Source organism: Amphiura filiformis, chromosome 1 (genome assembly GCF_039555335.1).
Source record: "Amphiura filiformis chromosome 1, Afil_fr2py, whole genome shotgun sequence".
In the NCBI taxonomy this organism is placed as follows: Eukaryota; Metazoa; Echinodermata; class Ophiuroidea; order Amphilepidida; family Amphiuridae; genus Amphiura; species Amphiura filiformis.
In genome coordinates, this window is record NC_092628.1 from 10,294,431 (window position 1) to 10,304,780 (window position 10,350).

The window sequence follows — 10,350 nt, forward strand, 5'->3', positions numbered from 1 at the left end:
AACATGTTGCCATAATTCTTGTCCACGGCAATATCCTTGGCGTCGGCACCTTTGTCACCGGCATCTATTCTGTGCTTACGCCCTGCTCCAGATTGAATACCCTGATAGACGGCATTTGATCGCTCCTTGGTTGTTTTCCAAAGATCTTGATAGCACAGGAAAACGTCAGCATCGTTCAGGGTGTATATGCTCTGTCCTTCCAATTTGACCTCAATTTTGACACTATCGCTCTTCCAAGATTATTTACGATTGTTCGATTAACATCTTGGTTTCCACCAGCCGCAGAATTCAAATCAACATTGAATGAAAGTCTGCTAGTTCCAGGGACTATGACATCATTTTTTCCAAGGTCTGGGAACCTCACTGTAAGGATTCCACCCTGATCGATAGTACTTGGAACGTGTGTGTTTCGAATGCTGCGTCGATCATCATTGATTCCTCGTGCATTACGAAGTTGTCGGTATGGATCCAATTTGTATCCGTATTCAGTTGCCATCTTTCTTTTTATTATTACAAAGTTCATTCAGAAAAAGCGTAAAATAAAAAGAAAGATCAAAATGCCAGTAGTTGAACCAGTAACAGATTTGGAAATGGAGAGGCTTGAAGATGAATTGTATGAGTCAACGGTCGGTGGTACAACGGGGGCAGTTGGCGGTCAGACGCAGGAAGAGAGTAATTTTGGAGGTGGACAAATTGAAACAACAGACCAAGGACGTAGAGGAAGCGTTGAATGGGAAAGTAGTGACCTCACTCACGATACTATCGAGGATGTGGAAAGTTTAACTCAACGACTTAATGCTCTTCGCGGTGATAGAATTCGCTCTGGAATTCCAGAACCTCCAAAAGAGTTTCTAAAAATACAAAAGATATTAATGTAAAACTTTCCGTACCTTGGAAAGAGTATGTAAAACAAAAATTAAAACTAAGATTTGAACTCAATAAAGATAATGTTGAAAAAATAGGAGACACATTTCGGAAGGGTACAAAATGGTCAATTGAGAACGATACTATTTTTATTGAATATAAGGGTAAAAAAACCAGACTTACCGTAAAAGGAAATCCGCAAAAATTTCTAAGTATTGATTATATTAAACAACTATATGGTGTAGGAGGTAGTACATTTGTAAGAGAAACCCTAGGTGTAAAGGATTTCATTAGCACTACTAAAAAAACGCAACAACAAGCCAAACAGGTTGAAAGTAGTATCAGTCAAGCAATCAATACCCCCACTGGACCTTCCGCCCAGGGTGGAGCACGTAACGGTACTAGAGCACGTAGAAATCCGTTTGCAAATTCGATTCAACAATCAGTCCAACAATCAGATGAATTGGCTGAACAGCTGGTGGATGATCCCATTGCAAACCAAGAGGAAGTCAGGAATTTTTTGAATGAACAAGGACAACTAAAAAAGCTGTCCGACATTTACAAGCATCTTGTCAAAAGAAGGGATGAAAAAGTCACCGAACTAAAAAACTTGAAATCCAAAGGCGGTCGTTCAGTTAGTTTTAATTCCAATGATCCGGAAGGAGAACCTCTATTACCCGTAAGCGAAGAAGACGCTGAAAGAGCTAGAGAACTGGAAACAGAAATTGAGGATTTTGACAAAGCTATTGCTGACCAAGACGCCAAGGTCAGAAATTCGCTTCAACGTTTGCGAAATTCTATCGAAAATTTCATAGATAGCGATGGCTTTTTGCGTGATAGAGTTAGCACATTATTTCGACGAGAGGGGTTACCATAGTTTCGCTGCTCACAGCCATCGGAATGACGATAGCAACCGTCGTCGAGGCCATTGAGTTAGCCACCAAATCCGCAGTCTCAGCGATCACACCGAAGCCTCCAGAACCAAAACCAGGTCCTCCTAAACCAGACCCAGGTCCTGAACCTGGACCATCACCAGGACCCGAACCCCACCAAAGCCTAAAACTTGGACCGATTGGATCAAGGATCAGCTCAAGAAAATAGCCAATCTCCTTTTGAAACTTGGAGACAAAGCTTTGATCGCAGTTCCAGGGATCATCGGGGCTGTTGTGAATTTCTGTCTCAAAGCTGCGGGGTCTGTTGCTGGATTTCTAGCTGATCACATATGGACATTAGCTTTGGGTGTTGGAATTTTGTTGTACACTACAGTTATGGAATTTGTCAAAAAGAAGTAAAAAAATCTTCTCACTAGAATTTAGTGAGAAGACTTTTTTGTGTGTGTTACCGAGTTTTAAACTTATTTTTTTAAACCGTTTGCCAGAAAAATAAGAAAATTGCAGCGGCTGCCAAAAATAGAGAAAGCTTTTTCTCATCATGCATTAGAGGCTCTTCAGTCAAGGGTGGACTTTCAACCCTTTCAGTCAAGGGTGGACTTTCAACCTCCTCTAAAAACAACGGACTTTCCTCAGGAGCACTGTCTCCAACATTCGGTCGAGAGTCGGTGTTTACGTCTGAGTTTAGCCCTATCTGCATGTCATCCGTAGCGATTTGGATAAAATTGTTGTATCCGTTTACGGATCCCACGAGGATTTCCATATTGCTCGGAAGCACGTAAAGTCCGTGACCCACGACAAAATCCAGTTTGCTTTGAGCGTACTGAAGAGTTCTCTGGTATCTGTCGATCGAGTCCGGAAGATCCACGACCGAGTTGATCGCATCCTCGACGTTTGCTAGAAATTGTTTCTGAGCGTCGAACGCCTTGCCGGAACGCAGGATGCCGGATCTGGCTTGAGCTTGGGATCCGAGAATTGCCCACGTGTAAGTCCTGATGGAGTCGTTGATTCTCGAAACTCCCGCACGTGTGAAACCCTCGTTCCAAGTGTCTGCTACAAAACTGCCGATGGCAGCCATGGCATCTCCTTTCCGAATGGATCTGTCGGTTATATCCGGATCGTGATCGAACAGCTGTTCAATGTATAGAATTTTGTCAGTCTGCTTGTCCACGCCTCCAAAGCTGTCCGCATCAAAGTGAACTTTCCAGTCCATCGACTGACTGTAGTTTCCTCCGTTGGTAAGCTTCGACCATTTTTGGTGGTCACGAATTTCCAGTCGTAAAATTGTTTGTTGAAGAAGTAACTGCCCATTCCGTTGGAAAGATCGAACTTTTGTCTCCAGTTAGCTCTCGTGGACACTCCAAATTCGTTGCAAATTCTTTCGTAAGCGTGGGTGTCGATCCGTTGTTCAGAGGATTGAAGGATTCCTCCGAGGGTAGTGGACAGGACATTTCCGACAGAATTCTTCTGATCTGATAATATGCGTGAAATCTGAACACGGATCGAATCATCGGATCTTTGTGACTGAGAAGTTCTTTGGACACCCGCATCCTGACGTGGCGCACCAGACCGCGAAGTTCAGCTGGTTTTGCCAAAATTGCATCTGGTTGGAGAGCCAGTCATCGTACACCTCTTTTTCCGTGACTCTCGGAAGTTTGTACTTTTGCCACAAACTGGGAAATCTTACGTAAAATTTTCCTTTTTTGCTGACTTGAATTTCTTGATTCACAAGACTAAAACCGTGCGTCGGTTCGAATACTCCTCCGGTTCTCATTTTATTGAAAGATAAAAGAAAAAATTACAAAAGAACAATTACCGGCACCGGCAAAGGAAAACCTTATCGCCCGTTGCAAAGTATAGACAATAACGGCGAGAACTTGAAAATTGGAATCAAAAGGATCTCGGGTCGAGTAGGTTGGTTCAACGTCGAAGAAGAACTCGAATGGAGGTACACTCAAGGAGGGCAGGGACCTGAAGAAGCGATAAAAATAAGCCCGGGGCTGTATAATTTTGACCTGCTCGCAAAAGAATTCACGAGTCAAATCGACGGTTTCGAATTCGAAGTCGACAAACGCGATGGGAAACTCAACATGACAATCCCGCGCAGTATCAGATTTGGTTTCCGGACCGCGTTCGAGAAATGTTCGGATTGGACGACGAAGGGTGGCTAGCAGATGGTGAATACACGGGAGATCGGGCGATAGAATTTTTACCTCGAAGAATTCTCGTATACCTGAATCAGCTGTCAACCACGGACAATCTCAAAAACAACGACGACGTTCTGCAGGAGGTCGAGTTCTTGGGTCTATCGATCTCACAAACGCCGCGTTCGGAGAATACTTCGTTTCGACCTACGAAAAGCCGAGTTTCAAAAAACTGCAAAACGGAACCATCCACGAGCTCGACTTCAACTTCAAAGTAGAATGGAAAAATTCTTCGAGAAAGCTCGATAATCACGATCAACCGCTAGATTTGGAATTTGAAATCCGATAAAATAAAAGAAAGAATGTCTATCTGGGGACCAACGATCAAAACAAAATCGACGTCAATAGCTGGCGAAGATGTAGATCTTTCCGCGTACGTCAAAAAAACTGGAGCGCGAATGACCGGAAGGATTAACATGGGAGGAAAAAAAATAACGGGGTTGATGAATCCAACCGAGCCGCAAGATGCAGCTACTATGGGTTCCGTGACCAGCCTAACCTCATGGTTAAACGACAGAAAAGTTTCGAAGGATGGCGACTCGATGACCGGCGAACTCGCTATGAGCGGCAATAGAGTCACGGGTCTCGGAACTCCCACGGACAACGAGGACGCTGTGACGAAAGAGTACGTAGACCAGCAAATTGGACACGAGCACGATACCAGCTTGCATGTTTTGGGGAGATTCATGGTATGGATGAACGAAGACGGAACGCACTATGTTTCCATCCGAGCCAAAAAAAACATCGACTTGGAGAGAGACAAGTTGATCGAAATTAAAAACGGAATGAATAACACTTTCAACGCTAGGCCTATGCAAATTGGCATCACTGCTGGGTTTACGAATTTGCCGAATCCCGGAAAAGATTTGACCCCCATGCGACTCACTAGACCTTTAGAAATTTTCTTCAACAACCCACATTTTATTGCTCAGCCTTGGAACCTCTCTTTTTCGGTAAAATCGGGAGTGAACCCGCCGAACGCCCCAGCGAACGCTTGTTCTTTGACGTTTCAGTCTAATCAGAATTTCTTCATGTACCTAAATATTACTTGGACCGACGACTCGATATCGTTCAAAGTGCTAAATAACGCGCGGCAAACCCTCTTTTCCACATCCGTTCAAACGGACACTACGATTATGCATCATGTCTCGATCGAGTACGTTGAAAATAAGCTTTGCTTTTGGATCAACGGGGTTTCAGCAGATGTCTACAGAACTCAAGCCCTGGTAAGTCTCCTTGGAATCAACATGAATTTTGAGCAACTGGGAATACTTAGCTTCTACGAAAAAAATTTAACCAAGCAAGAAATCATACAGCATTTCGTTGAAAATCACATCTTGAATTTTACGGAGCACGAAGTTTTGCTGGACTAACAATTTTACTAACGTGATATAAATAAATAAGCATGAAGAAACCTAACGCACCGCCACTTTATCCCGATCTTCCTCAGGAAAGCGAAGATCGAGGAGTTGAATTCCGACTAAAAAAATATCGAAGAGATTAGGAATTTCTTGGACAACGAGGTTAACGAGAGGGAAAAATTGAGGAGAAAATACAAGGCAGCGTGGAACATGTTCTACAACACGGCTCAAGTTTCCGGGCTCATCGCGGTCGGATCTGGAACCGGGGCTGTGGGGACGCTGGCCAGTGGAATTGGCGCGATCGTGAGCATTCCACTCGGTGGAATCGCCATCGCTGGTGGTCTAGTTAGCGCGGCATGCGCTCTTGGAAAGGCTACCATGAAAAAATTGGAAAAGCACGAAAGCGTAAAACGAACGGCTGAGTCCAGTTTGAATACAGTAAATGATCTGGTGTCCAAAGCCCTCGAAGACGGACGGGTCAGCAACGAAGACTTCCACCACATTCGGCGAGAGTTGGAAAACTACAGAGGTCACAAGGCTGGAATCAAGCACAGAACCAGAGCGGATCTAATTGAACTTACGGCTGATAGAGAACGTGAAATTCGTACAGATGCAGAACAGGCTGGACTGGAAAGAGGAAAAAAAGAAGCTTTGGAGAGTCTCCGAAGTACATTGAATCCGTAGAAAATAAAAAATTAGAAATCAAATTTGTTTTGTATAAATAAAAAAGAAATGGACGATACTTCACATTTAACGGATAAGAACATGATTAAGACCCTAAGAGCGTACGGAGAGTATCGAGAAGAAACGTGGGATGATGAAGAAAAACCATGCGGCCTTTGGAGATGGTACTATGACGAAGGAAAAACAAAAATAAAGGCTGTGTTGGAGTTTGTTGACAATAATCCCACGAATATAAGAGTTTTTAACGAAAACGGAATAGTAAAATTCGAAGATACATACTTCCGCGATGTACCTAAAAAATGGTGGAAATCTTGGGGAATGATGGACTCCGCGAGTGTTGGATACCTTGTATTTATAGCAACTTACGGTGCTACATCCTTTATGAAATGGATGTGGTAAACCACGACAAAAAAACCTCTTGTGATTATTAATCACAAGAGGTTTTTATTTTTGTACTCATTCTGCCTAAGATAGAATTTAAGTTCGTTTTGTACAAATAACCACGTTTAAATAAAATGGATCTTCCAAATCTAACGGATGACAACTGGGTTGAGAACCTGAAAGCGTACGGAGAGTATCGGAAAGAAATGTGGGATGATGAAGAAAAACCATGCGGCGTTTGGAGATGGTACTATGACGAGGAAAAAACAAAAATGAAGGCTAAGATGGTGTTTGATGACAATTATCCCACGTATATGACATGTTGGTACAAAAACGGATTAGTAAAAGCTGAAGGTAGATACAAAGACGGCGCACCTAGAGAACCGTGGGAATTTTGTGCTGGGCGGGATCCTTTAGTTACTGGATACGCCGCATTTGTAGTAACCTACTTGATTACAACCATTTTAAACTGGGTGTGGTAAACTACAACAAAAAACCTCTTGTGATTATTAATCACAAGAGGTTTTTTTTTATTTCTGTACTCATTCTGCTTTTTTAGCATCGTTGTAGGCTTTCAAAATTTCTAATAATAAAAGATGAGTGATCAAAAAACCAAATCAGTAGCCGCATCGTCTAAGGTAGACCTTTCAGACCTAGTCCAACGCCTCCAGGACATAAACCTGGAGGCGTATGGAGAGTATCACAGAGAATATTGGGATGGAAACCCACACAACGTTTGGAGATGGTACTACGATGAGGAAAAAACAAATATAAAGGCCGAGCTGGTTTTTGACGATCGTGATCTTGAGAAATGGGATACGCATTATTACAAAAAGAAGGAGACGGATTAGGATTAGTAAAAGCTGAAGGTATATACGAAGACGACGCACCTAGAGAACCGCAGGAATTTTGGATTGATCGGGATCCCTTGGTTGCTGGATACACCGCATTTGTAGCAGCCTACTTGACTACAATCATTTTAAACTGGGTGTGGTAAACTATGACAAAAAAACCTCTTGTGATTAATAATCACATGAGGTTTTTTTATTTTTTGTACTCATTCCGTCTTTTTAGCATCGTTGTAGGCTTTCAAAATTTCTGTCATGCGTCTGGCTTCCATCCTGATTCTTCTCTCGGGAGAATCCAAAAGAGCGCTCGTAAGAATCCAAAATGCTACGATCATCTTTATTTTAATAAAAAATGGCTGATTCGATTTATTTTGAGCTCGCTGATGATGAAATATTCCAACAACTGGAAGACTCTTCCAAAGGAGATTTTTATATGTGGAATGGTACTAGTCTCGGAAACCTGTTTGTTGCTGCTAGCGGTTACAACGGAAACAAAGTAAGAATCCAGGCAATCAACCTTTTGATGTGTTACATTGGGTGGTATAAGGATAGATACAGGATGAGATTGTGTTTAAGACCACCTTGGATTTTTCCTGAAAGGACAGAGGAGTTCGAGGTTTTGAAAAAGACTCTTGAGTTTGTTACGAATGAACCACCGATTGAAAAAAAAGATATGACTATGTTAAAAAATTATCAAGACAAATTTGGTCTTGTGAATAACTTTTGTGAAATAATATATTAAAAGTAAAAATCAAAAATTTTTGATTTTGATGAAGAGGTTAAAAAAAAATGCAGGGAATTTTTTCCCCTGCATTTTTTTTTTGGATAAGTTAAATGCAGGAGAATTTTTCCGTGTAATTTGGATTGGGGTGAATTAAAAATGCAAGGATGTTTTTCTGTGTAATCCTGTGTTGTTGTTTGTTCTGTGTAATCCTGTGTTGTTGTTTTTTCTGTGCAATCCTGTGTTGTTGTTTTTTCTGTATATATATCCTGTGTAAATTATTGTTCTGTGTAATTCTGTGTTGTTGTTTGTTCTGTGTAATTCTGTGTTGTTGTTTTTTTTGTAATCTGTGTAAATTGTTTTTCTGTGTAATCCTGTGTTGTTGTTTTTTCTGTGTAATCCTGTGTTGTTGTTTTTTCTGTATAATCCTGTGTAAATTGTTTTTTTGTGTAATCCTGTGTTGTTGTTTGTTCTGTGTAATCCTGTGTAAATTGTTTTTCTGTGTAATCCTGTGTTGTTATTTTTGTTACACTTTCCCCTGCATTTTGCCCTGAAAAAATTGGTACTAAGGTTAGGGGAGTTCTGTGATTTTACTGTGTATTTGAAGAGTGGAGGTTTACACGGCAGTTACACAGGTTTCTGTGATTTTACTGTGTATTTGGTGGTTGAGTCGATTTACACGGCAGTTACACAGGTTTCTGTGATTTTACTGTGTATTTGATGGTTGGGGGAGATTTACACGGAAAATGACAGTAAATGAGTCAGAATCGGCAATAACCTACTACTACCTTTGGTTACAAAGTTACAGCAATTATTTTGTACACCGGAACAATAAAAAAAAAACCGGAGAAAATCACGTTTAAAGTTAGAATACTTTAATTGAGTCATTTGTAGCACATAAAATACATGTAAATACATAGTCACCTTAGCAACGATACCTTTGCTTCAAGATATGGCTTTCACGAGATATAATTTCACGATTTTTGACAAAAAGTCACTTTTTAACATTTTCACTTCGGTATTTCATCAAAAAAATACTTCCATGTGAAAGAAGAATGTTTTTCCCTTTAATTTACAAAAAGGTAAATTTTGATTTTCCACCCCTGCACACATTATTTGGCATATATCTCAAAACTAGGATTGCCGAGTTCCGACTGATTTTGGTTCATCGCATCACAATTACGAAACGCCGGCAAACATATCTTGAGTGTTGCCAATTTATAAGGCCGTATAAAATTAATATTTTGGTTCTCGTCCAGAGGATTTTCATGAATTGATGAGGGAGGGAGGTGTTTTTTTTTTTTTTTTTTTTCAATGTAAAATCAGCATTGTCTGTAGTTTTCGGTCTTTTCCAACAGTGCTCGAGGAAACGATGTGGCACTTTTTTTTTTTTCAAATGTGAGATTCTGAGGATAAACCCCTAGAGTACCACAAAAAGACTTGGAAGTGGTCCTTGTTCTCTAATAAACTTATTTATATGTATGAAAAATTCATAAATCATTCCAAAGTCTAAAATAATTGAAAAATCTAAAAAAAAATAAAAAAATCTGACAAATCCCAGAAATTGAGGAGGGAGGGACGAGAACCAAAACATTAATTTTATACGGCCTAATCATGTCGTCTCATTGAAAATGGTATAACTGCTGCACCTTTTGTTAAAATAATGAACACCATTTAGCAATCAAAACTACAATAGAGAAACCAAGAACCAAACACACCTGTACAATGTGTGGACATTTAGAACCGGTTTCTGGAAGCATGTCTGGTGATCAGGCTTCCTTAACTATCAGGCTTAAACCCAATTAGTCTATACCAGGGCTTATAATTTCACATCGAAAAAATCACCTGGAAAGATAAATCAATAAAATGGATCCACTTGGTATAATAATAATAATAATAATAATAATAAATACTGAACTTATAACGCGCACAAATTTCCAAGGGATGCGAGGCGCGAGAAGAAGACAGAAGGAAGGGAAACATCATATTTGGGGAAGAGATGAGTTTTAAGGAGACTTTAAAAGTCCCAATGCTATGGGCCATTCTGATGACTATTGGCAGCTTATTCCAAAGACTGGGGCCAGCCACAGAAAGGTAGTATCCCCAGCCAGTTTGAAGGTTCTGGGGATAACAAGCGAGTTACCAGCCGATCGGAGATAGTATGAGGACTGGCGGATATGGAGCAATGAAGAGAGGTATTCAGGAGAATCCAGATTGACACATTTGTAAGTGTGGACAAGCGTACGAAATTTAATTCAAATTTAATTTAATTTGGTATGGCTTGCCTGCTGGCTTAGGAAGCCTAGCCAAGCTTCGAGAATTCGGACCTTATAAAGTACCAATAATGCAATCCTATTGACGTGTGTTTATGTACAGTCAAGCAAGTTGGATAATAAA